The sequence below is a fragment of the Drosophila suzukii genome, chromosome 3, assembly GCF_043229965.1.
Source record: "Drosophila suzukii chromosome 3, CBGP_Dsuzu_IsoJpt1.0, whole genome shotgun sequence".
NCBI lineage: Eukaryota > Metazoa > Arthropoda > Insecta > Diptera > Drosophilidae > Drosophila > Drosophila suzukii.
In genome coordinates, this window is record NC_092082.1 from 52,346,626 (window position 1) to 52,355,791 (window position 9,166).

A 9,166-nucleotide genomic window follows, 5' to 3' on the forward strand; every position below is an offset into this window, starting at 1 on the left:
GTGTTCGTATACTCGCTATTGTCCTGGTTTTACACCAAAATATATGTTCGAATATTCGCTATTGTCCTAGTTTCACACCATGAAAAACTATTTAATGTTCAGTATACTATTTATACTACTGAGTCTCACTCATATAATAATTGGTATAAGCTTAATACTATAAAGTGTTGGCATGAAACTATTTTGTAATAACTTGAAACTACATTTTCTTTATACTACATTAAGTTTTTGTTGAAACCAAAAGTATAAATTATAAACTAAATAGTCAAATATGACTAGTTTAAAAATAACACTACAGGTTTACGCTTTATACTCTTTGGTAGAGCACTTACACTACAAAGTATACAGTTGAAACTAATTAGTGTTGAGTTAATACTTACATTTTTATACTAACTTTAGTATACTTTTGACACAACGCTTATTAAGTGTATACTTTTGGTTTTTTTTTTGGGTGTATCTAAAACGAAAAAAGTTAATTCTTTATTATTCAGGATGCTTTTATTATGTGCAAAGAATATGGGTTTTGAGAATTGAGAAAAAAGTGATAATTTTATCCGTGTTTTTCGACATCAAATTAGTAAATAAACTGTCAAAATGCCATATTTCTCGGAAAAACGACCTATAACGCACTTGAGTATATTATAGTAAATATTCGGAGTAAGCAAATGAAACTGCGGGAAAATATTTTTGTATAGTTGATAATATATATTAATAAAAGCGAAAAAAAATTGCTTACATTTCTCTAAATTCTAGAGCAGTGGTCGGCTCACACATACCATCACAAGTTTGTCTTGCATTAGTGTGAGTGTAACAAACACGAAGTTTGCACGCGGCGTGCTGAAGCCTAATGTTACTCTACTTTGCACTGAGATCCTCTACCGCAGCAGCAAAAAAGCACGCCGAAGCTGAGAAAAAAATGACCCAAACCCATGCCGAAGTCACACGAACATCTACGTTATACGTGAGCGCGCAGAGGATGGGCAGACCACTTCCCTATGCTCACTAGATAGGCCGCTGCCTAGAGGAATCCCATTGTAATGGCTCCTGCGCTTCGTCGAGTCTTCGTTGTCAAGAATTGTTTGAGGTTATGATGAGGTTTTGAGTATATATTCGAAACGTCGGGGTCACCAATTATGTTTGACTTCAAACAAAGGTAAAGTCCTGCACTTAACTAAAGCACAAAGCTGGGATGCTCAGATTCTATTTGTTACAACTTGGTGGAAAGTGAAATCTATTTTCTTGGTGGGCCTTTTGGCGTGGTTCTTTAGGGAGTGTGACCAGAGTATGTTTTTAGATAAAAATCTATTCTGGGGAGTTTCCAGCAAGTGAACAAAAAAACAAGTGATAATACTTTAAAAGGTCGTATTTTAGTCGTAAGACGTAAGTTTCTTAGTTACAATTATTATTGTTTTTAAAATATATATATTTTTATTATTTTTTTTTTTTTGTTTTATTTTATTTCATTTAATTTTTGTACTTATGTGTACTGGTATTTTAAAAGATCTTTAACTTTATTGTAAAATTGAGTTGCGCTCCTAATTGTTTTGTATTGGTGCGATAGATTGTTCCCTAGCCGCATACCATTTATGAAAAATTGCCTTCTCGAACACAGTGTTTGTATTCGAGGGCATATGTAATTTTTGGTTCTTACAGATGTGGCTGGGATAAGTTTATTGAAAAGATATTTTGGTTCTCCACTCGTCACTATTTTGTGAAAGAATATTAAAATTCTGAGATCGATCCAGGAGGTCAAGTTAAGGTCAAGTATTTTATATGTCAGTTCTGATACATGGTCAAAACGTCTTAAGTTAAACACATAACGGACAACTGAAATAAAAGCTACAGTTAATGTACGCAAATCCCGCGCATCACAATTTCCAAAAATTTCTATGCCCTAAAAGAGAGTGGGTAGGAGGATAACTTTGGCGATTAATAGTCTAACTGCCTCAGTTAGGAACGATTTGGAGAATGAAAATTTTGTCAGCAGAGCATATGTACGCCCTGTCGCTTTGACTATATGATTGCTCCATGATAAAGTATTGTTAAATGTTATCCCTACATTAACTACATTCACTTCATAGCTTATCGGCGCATGGTTTATATATAATTTTTGGAGTGAAAGTGTTGAAAGTTGCTTTTTACCAATTACCAAGCACTTCAATTTTTTAGGATTTATACCCAAGCCATTTTCCTTCGCCCATTTTTCAATTAGCCACAACATTTTATTACTTATACGGACACAATCATGTATTTCTGTTACGGGTCTACTAACAAATATTTGGACATCATCAGCATATAAATGTACTTCACACTCAGACAGGATACTAGGGAGATCATTAACATATATAGAAAACAATAAAGGGCCTAGCACAGATCTCTGTGGCACTCTCCCGGATAAGTTCCGGAGAGAAGAAACTTGCGTTCCAGAGACGACTGCTTGAAACCTATTCGTTAAGTACGACCTAATACGCTTCGTCGCATTAGTTGAGAAATTAAACATATTCCTAAGCTTGGTACAGAGAATGTTATGATTCACAGAATCAAAAGCCTTGCTGTGGTCAAGGAGCGTCAAAAACGTTACGCAGTTACTGTCCAGTTCTTGTCTTATATCCTCTACAATATTAGTGATTGCAGTAATACAACTCCTTTTCTTACGGAACCCTGATTGTTTTTCGTCAAGTAGAGAATTATTAGCTAAGTATAGTTGAATCTGTGAGGACATAAGGTTTTCAAAGACTTTTGATAGAAAAGGTAATATTGAAATAGGTCTATAGTCATTGTTTGGCTTAGGAATTGGGAAAATTTTGGCGTTTTTCCATATTAACGGAAATGAAGACGTTGTAATAGCCGTGTTAAAAATATATGTAACATGGGGCAACATTAAGGGGAGCAAAAGCTTAACAAATTTTGGACTCATATTATCGAGACCAACAGCATCGGACTTGACATGCAGAATACTAGCTAGGACATCACTTTGGTTTATACATATAAAGCTAAAACTATTATCACAGAGGGGTTGAATATTCAGGTACGGATTGCATGTTGCTTCAGGTACATCTATTTCCAAAAACTTTTTGTTTATTAATTCGACATCCACCTCAGACTCTGTCTATTGTTTACACTTTCCAATACCTAACCGTTTTAGTTTGTTCCATCTGTTTTTTGAGTTAACACAGTTATTAAATTGTATGTTGTAATGCTCTTTCTTTGCTGATTTTATCTTTTTTGTTTACTTTTACCCTAGCCTCTTTGTATTGTTTTCGAAATTCATCAGTTTTGTATCGCTTCCACCGGAGGTAAGCTACATCTCGCTGACGGGTTAGGTTTTTAATTTCACTACTGAACCATGGATTTTGCATTGGCTTAATCACCTTGGCCCTTAGGGGCACAAACTTGTTGAACAAATACTGGACATTGTTGGTTAAAACCTCTAATTGACAATCTACATGACGAAGATGGTAAATACATGACCAGTCACAGCACAAAAATTCCGTTTTTAATTCATTATAGTTTATATTTTTGTAATCTCTATACGTAAAAGAATTGATTTTGCTGTCAAAGGTCAAGTCGTATGTTAAAAATTTTAGGTCATGTCTGGAGAAGGCTGGTAATGAAACCTGGTCATAATGTATGATTTTGCTAGGGTCATTGATAAGATATAAGTCAAGTAATGTATCACAGTGGCTGCTATAGTGCGTGGGAATCGTTTCGTTTACGGTAAACAAACCTAAGGATTTAAAGTTATCCACAAGATGGCTTTCTGATAATAGGATGCTGTTAAAATCACCTGCCAATATGATGTCAGTGTACTCCAACGAAATGTCTGAAACAACATTAAGTAATGACCCGTAGTCAATTGTCCGATTCGGTCTATATATGCAACCTAGAAGGGTTCTTCCATGGGATTTATTGGGAAGTTATAATAGAATGTATTCGATAGTACTGTCACTTGGCTGTTTAAGTACCACTTTACATTTCAGCTTCACATTCACGTATATAGCAACACCTCCTGCAAGACCAGTACGGTCGGACCGATAGACATTAAAGCCTTCACAAATAATAGACGAATCACATAGATCATTTACAAACCACGTCTCAGACACACATATCACATCGACATTAGACTGAGTGAAAAGGAATCTAAACTCATCAATCTTCTTTAGCAAACTTTGTGCATTTAAGTGAACAATTTTTAGACCAATGTTATAGCTACTTATAGTTTTTATCATAGCACTAGCTATGGAACAAACTTCCTCATCCTGCATTGTTGTTATCAATGATTATTAGGCGCGCAATCTCAATATTCAATGCGTATCTTATACATTTCTTAAAGTAAACTAGTTTTAAACATATCTTACTTAAGAGGATACGATTTATACGCTTAAGAACGAAAGCTATCAGCTTCAGGTCCAGCCGAAGCGTTAGTGAGAGATGTAGAAAGTGGATCAGGCGAAAGATTAATGGACGAAAGTTCCTCCATACTGTTAATGCAACAGACACCCTCTCTTCGAGTGCAGCGTACGTGCACAAGGCCGCGTCGTGTAAAGACAGCCGTAAGGATTTTATGTTTTTTCATACGCATAGCCTCTTTAAAGATGAGATAATGCTCTTTTAACAATTGCTCATTAATATAAATTAACGCTTCTGAATTGAAACCCAGAAACTGCAAGCTAAGTTGTTTCTTGTGCTCGCGCCTGTACATTCCGACTTGACCAAGCAGCTTGATCTTTTCGCGTGGGTTTAGCATTTTAATTATTATTACCGGATCCACATGTGTTTGTTGTGATTTCCTTGCTCGGAAGATATCGCAGACTTTTGGTGGTGGAGTCAGCTGGAGATTAAAGCATAGCTTGTGATAGAGCGCTCTTTCTATTGTTGGAATTAATTTTTTCCCGGAATCCGTTCGGATTCTTTGCGAGTCTGTTAAGAACTGTCTAAAGCTAACTTAAGTATTTTATTAGAAAGCCAGGCAGAAGGCCAGACGTCGGCTATGGACAGAATGCTGACCTTGTACTTCGCATCCGCTGCATAGCCCGCTGCATACCTCGGCCGTTTTGGTCTGAATTAGCGCCTCGCGCCCGGTGCATTCCCCAACCGCTCGGCGACTCGGCGACTAACTTATAAAATGGTCTGCCATTGAACAGAACATTCTAACTTTCTCATAATGACGTTGAATGTTTGATAAATATTTTTTAATGCACTTGTAAAAAAAATAATACACTAGCAGCGCTTTCCAGAGTAAGTTGTCTATAAAATCGAATTTTTAAAAGCCGTATCTGTACGCTTAGTTACAATTACATTAATAATATAACTTTATTTATGATTTGTCACTCACTGCCATTTACACTGTGTATTCTATGCGCATTATACAGCGAGGCCTTTCAGAACAAACAGTTGGGAACTTTTAGAGTTGTTAGATATTTAAATCCAAAATGTGCTCAATGTAACCCTTTTTCAGTACGAACGTTCTTAAAATGGTAACCATGAAATCGATCTTAACTCAGGACTGATTGTACTTGATTTTAACACAGTGTTTTCCCTAAGTGAAGTGTAAGAGCCTGACATGATTTTTGAATGTTTGACAATGGTGCAAGCAGTCTAAACCAATTATTAGCATAGAACGAGGTAAAACATGCAACATTTTAATTTGTTGCAATTGGAATTGATAATGAGAGGGACTTTATCGATAGGTTAGGTCGATAGGGCGATAGTTGCAGCAGCGGGATGAATCTGGCGGGCGATCTGGCCTTTGGAGGATTAATCCCGGTTCGCTCTGAGATTAACTTAAATGCCACTCATGTATTCAATGACCCAACTTTGGGAGAGGCCATGTAATATGGCGGGGAAGGAACGACGATGATCAGCAGATATTAGTATAGTCCAGCGGTCGGCACACACATAACATCACAAGTTTGCCTTGCATTAGTGTGAGTGTAGAAAACACGAAGTTGGCGCGCAGAGCGCTGAAGCCTGACGTTTCTCTGTCAGCAGCAAAAAAGCGCGCCGAAGCTGAGAAAAAAGGACCCGAAAACCCATGCCGAAGTCATACGAAAATCTACGTTATACGTGAGCGAGCAGCAGATGGGCAGAGCAATTCCCTATGCTCACTTAATAGCCCGCTGCCGACCGCTGGTATAGTCGCACCCATATTGTCCAACCAGGCAGATGCAGCTGGAAGTTCTAGGATAAATTTGTTGTGCTTAAAATTATATAAAAGCGAGTGATAGGAAAGTTAACATGTTATTTAGTTATTTATTATTAATCATTTATAAAGGCAGACGGGGTCCCAACACAAAGAGCCCCGGGATATTTACTTGGGAGTTCCATGGATTTCTGCGCGACTTCGTAATACAACCAGCCTCGACTTAGCTACCAGCTACCGGTGTCCGCTCGACCCGCACAGACGAGCAGCCACAAACGCCTTTCGCAGTCGACGCCAACGACATCGAGCATTTCCCGGTGAGTCCGTTCCGGTCTACCACGTCCACCTCATTTGGGAACTCCCAGCCGTCGCATCGCAAAGTTGAGAAGTACCGCCATTTTGTTTGGCAGTCGAACTGCTTCCCTTGCGCAACTCACCATAGTGCGCAAGTTTTCCTTTGTGGAGACCCGTGTTGCCGCTGACCTCCGGCGAGAAGTCTTCAGCCGGGCTATAATCGCCCTCCAGGCCTGGCCCGATAGTGGCTGAAATTTAGAAAAAATTTAAATACATGTGAACCTTGATTATTGATATTGATATATACTTCCCTGTTTAACTGTGAAATTATCCAGATTTAGACCGGAGAGCCTTATTTGTCCTCGTCGTTTGCCTTGAATCAAAAAGGTCGCGAGCATTAGTTAAGTGGTATAGCTTACAGTGCAATTACGTACCTTTTTCACCTGTCCCTTCTTTTCCACAGGAGCTCCTCAGGATTGGGTGACCATGCACTTACCATACATATTGTACTTACCATACATATGCATTAAACATTTGTAAACCCCACAATGTGTGAGTAAGCGTTCCCAGTGGGGGAGATGGAACCGTCGTAGTCGCGAGGAGGGGGCTCCTGCCGACTGAGAACGGGTGGTGCCTTGCAACATCTTAAGGGCATCTATGGTTGGGTGGGAGCGCTTGGCTAGGTCATAGATAGCCACCAAATATTTGTAGGTACTTACCTTTCTTTTCGTTCTTTTGTTCTCAGTGATGACCGATAGTTTAGTGATGTGAGACAGCGGAGCTGTCGATAATATGTTGCGAGCTGTGGCACTAGGGGTACTCTGCCCTGAGAAAAGTCTGAGCTAGCGGCACTGCCACCGACAAATAAGCAGTTTGTAACATATTTGCGCTTTTAGACTCTGATGCTGATGATTCACTAACCGGTAGAGGTGGAGAAACATCGATGTTTTTCGATGTTTGCCTGTTAAAACATCGATGTTTTCTGCACCTCTACTAACCGGACAAGGTCTTAAATAAAGACTACTCGTCGTTACCATATTATTCTTTGGTTGGTGATGCTATATTAGCCTACGTGGCCAATCAAGTTTGGCGGCAGTCTTGGCGATTTAAATTAGGGAGGTAACATTCCCCCGATGGTCCTATTAGCCCTTCACCGTCTGCTGAATCTATAAAAACAAAGGTTAATGGTCTGGAGTAAATTATGTTTTCAGCTTACATGAGAGCTTACGGAGTGTTCATCATTCAAATTAAAAATTAAATAAAATTAAAATTAAAAATAAAACTAGTCGCTCCCACGCTCCTTCCTTGTGGGCTGCAGTTGGTGGGTTGAAACGGAGAAAACTTCTTTCAGAGTTCCACTGAGCGCCATAAAAGTATTAAGACGCATTAACTTCTATATACACAGCTCTAAGTGTAAGGCACGCAAAAAGGACTCTCCAAGACTACTCCTCTTGAAACCACAATCGGTCGCCCTTTCTGGCAAGTAGTGTGATCTCTGGCACTAAGTTTCTCGATCAGTCGCCGTTCTGGGACTTCTCTGCTAAAACCGCTGGGCTCTTCCGGACTACGCCTCTTAAAACCATAAACGATCGACCGCTCGCCCTTTCTGACTAGTCCCGCCAGAACCTGCTCAATTTCCACTTGGGCACATTGCGTCTAGACAACTTTCCCTCCTCACGGTTCCTCGTAGCTGGCCATCACCGCTAAAACTCTAGTGGACCGGCTGTGCACTGCGCCAGAGCTTAGTCATGGCAAGAGTAGAAACAAATGGCCTTACTTTAGCCGAGTGATGCTCACAGGACCTCAGTTACCAGTGTCTTTCTTCGAAAAGTCCAGAGTCCAAAGTGCAATGCCGTTCCATTATTTCCTTTTGCATACGGCACCGTTGCTCGGCTTCAAAAGACTCCACTCTCTCTCTCTCTTTTTTCAAACTCTCGTTCTCCGAACTCTCGTTCTGAGATATCATTCTCCAACTTCATTCTCTCTAAACTCTCTTCGCCTTGCCGTATCTAGGCTCTAACTCGCCGCGTATCTCGTAGCCGGCCGGCCATCCTGAATAATTGCCGATGCAATTTGTGGGGAGTTATTCAACGGATTGATGGACATGGCTAGATCGACTAGGCTTGTGATCCTTATGAAGAATATATATACACTTTATAGATTCGGAAACGCTTCCTTCTACCTGTTACGTGCTTTCTGACGAATCTAATACACCCTTTTACTCTACGAGTACCGGGAACAAAACGAACTTTTGAAAAGAAGTCTATGGTTTTAAGCGACTGGCCTCTCTGCATTTAGCATTTCATAAACGGCCATCGTTAAAATGAAATATGACAACTAATTTCTACTGCCACTATGTGGCATGGCGGGTTCTTCTTCTTGCTAGCGGCGTTGTCACTTGATTTGCGAGTGTGTGTATTTGTGAGTGGGTTTGTTTACAGATGGGAAAAATTTTGTTTTTAATTAAATTTATTATATATAATTTAACAAAAAATTCTTCGTTCTAAAACATATTGAAATATTATCCTTAGATCGGCAAAACTAATTTTAGTTTACAAACAAATTTACTTGACTGTACACCGCATTTAAAATGTTAAAATAATCCTATCTTTTTAATTTATAATATAAATTTATAATATACAATTTATAATCAACGTGCGTTGTAAGTCCACCTGTTGTGGATCTGTTCATGAGATTCTTTTGCGGGTCTGGGTTTTTTTTTCAGACCGC

At 39.1% G+C, this 9,166-nt stretch overlaps 1 long non-coding RNA gene across 1 annotated transcript; it reads right to left on the reverse strand.

The window, feature by feature from the left end:
- Positions 1 to 6,293: 6,293 nt before the first annotated feature.
- On the reverse strand, positions 6,294 to 8,775 carry LOC139353112 (uncharacterized). Its single transcript, XR_011604267.1, has 3 exons — positions 7,156 to 8,775; positions 6,871 to 7,091; positions 6,294 to 6,809 (listed from the first exon to the last, which is right to left on the reverse strand). It is a non-coding gene; the product is annotated as an uncharacterized lncRNA (long non-coding RNA).
- Between the last annotated feature and the right edge of the window lie 391 nt (positions 8,776 to 9,166).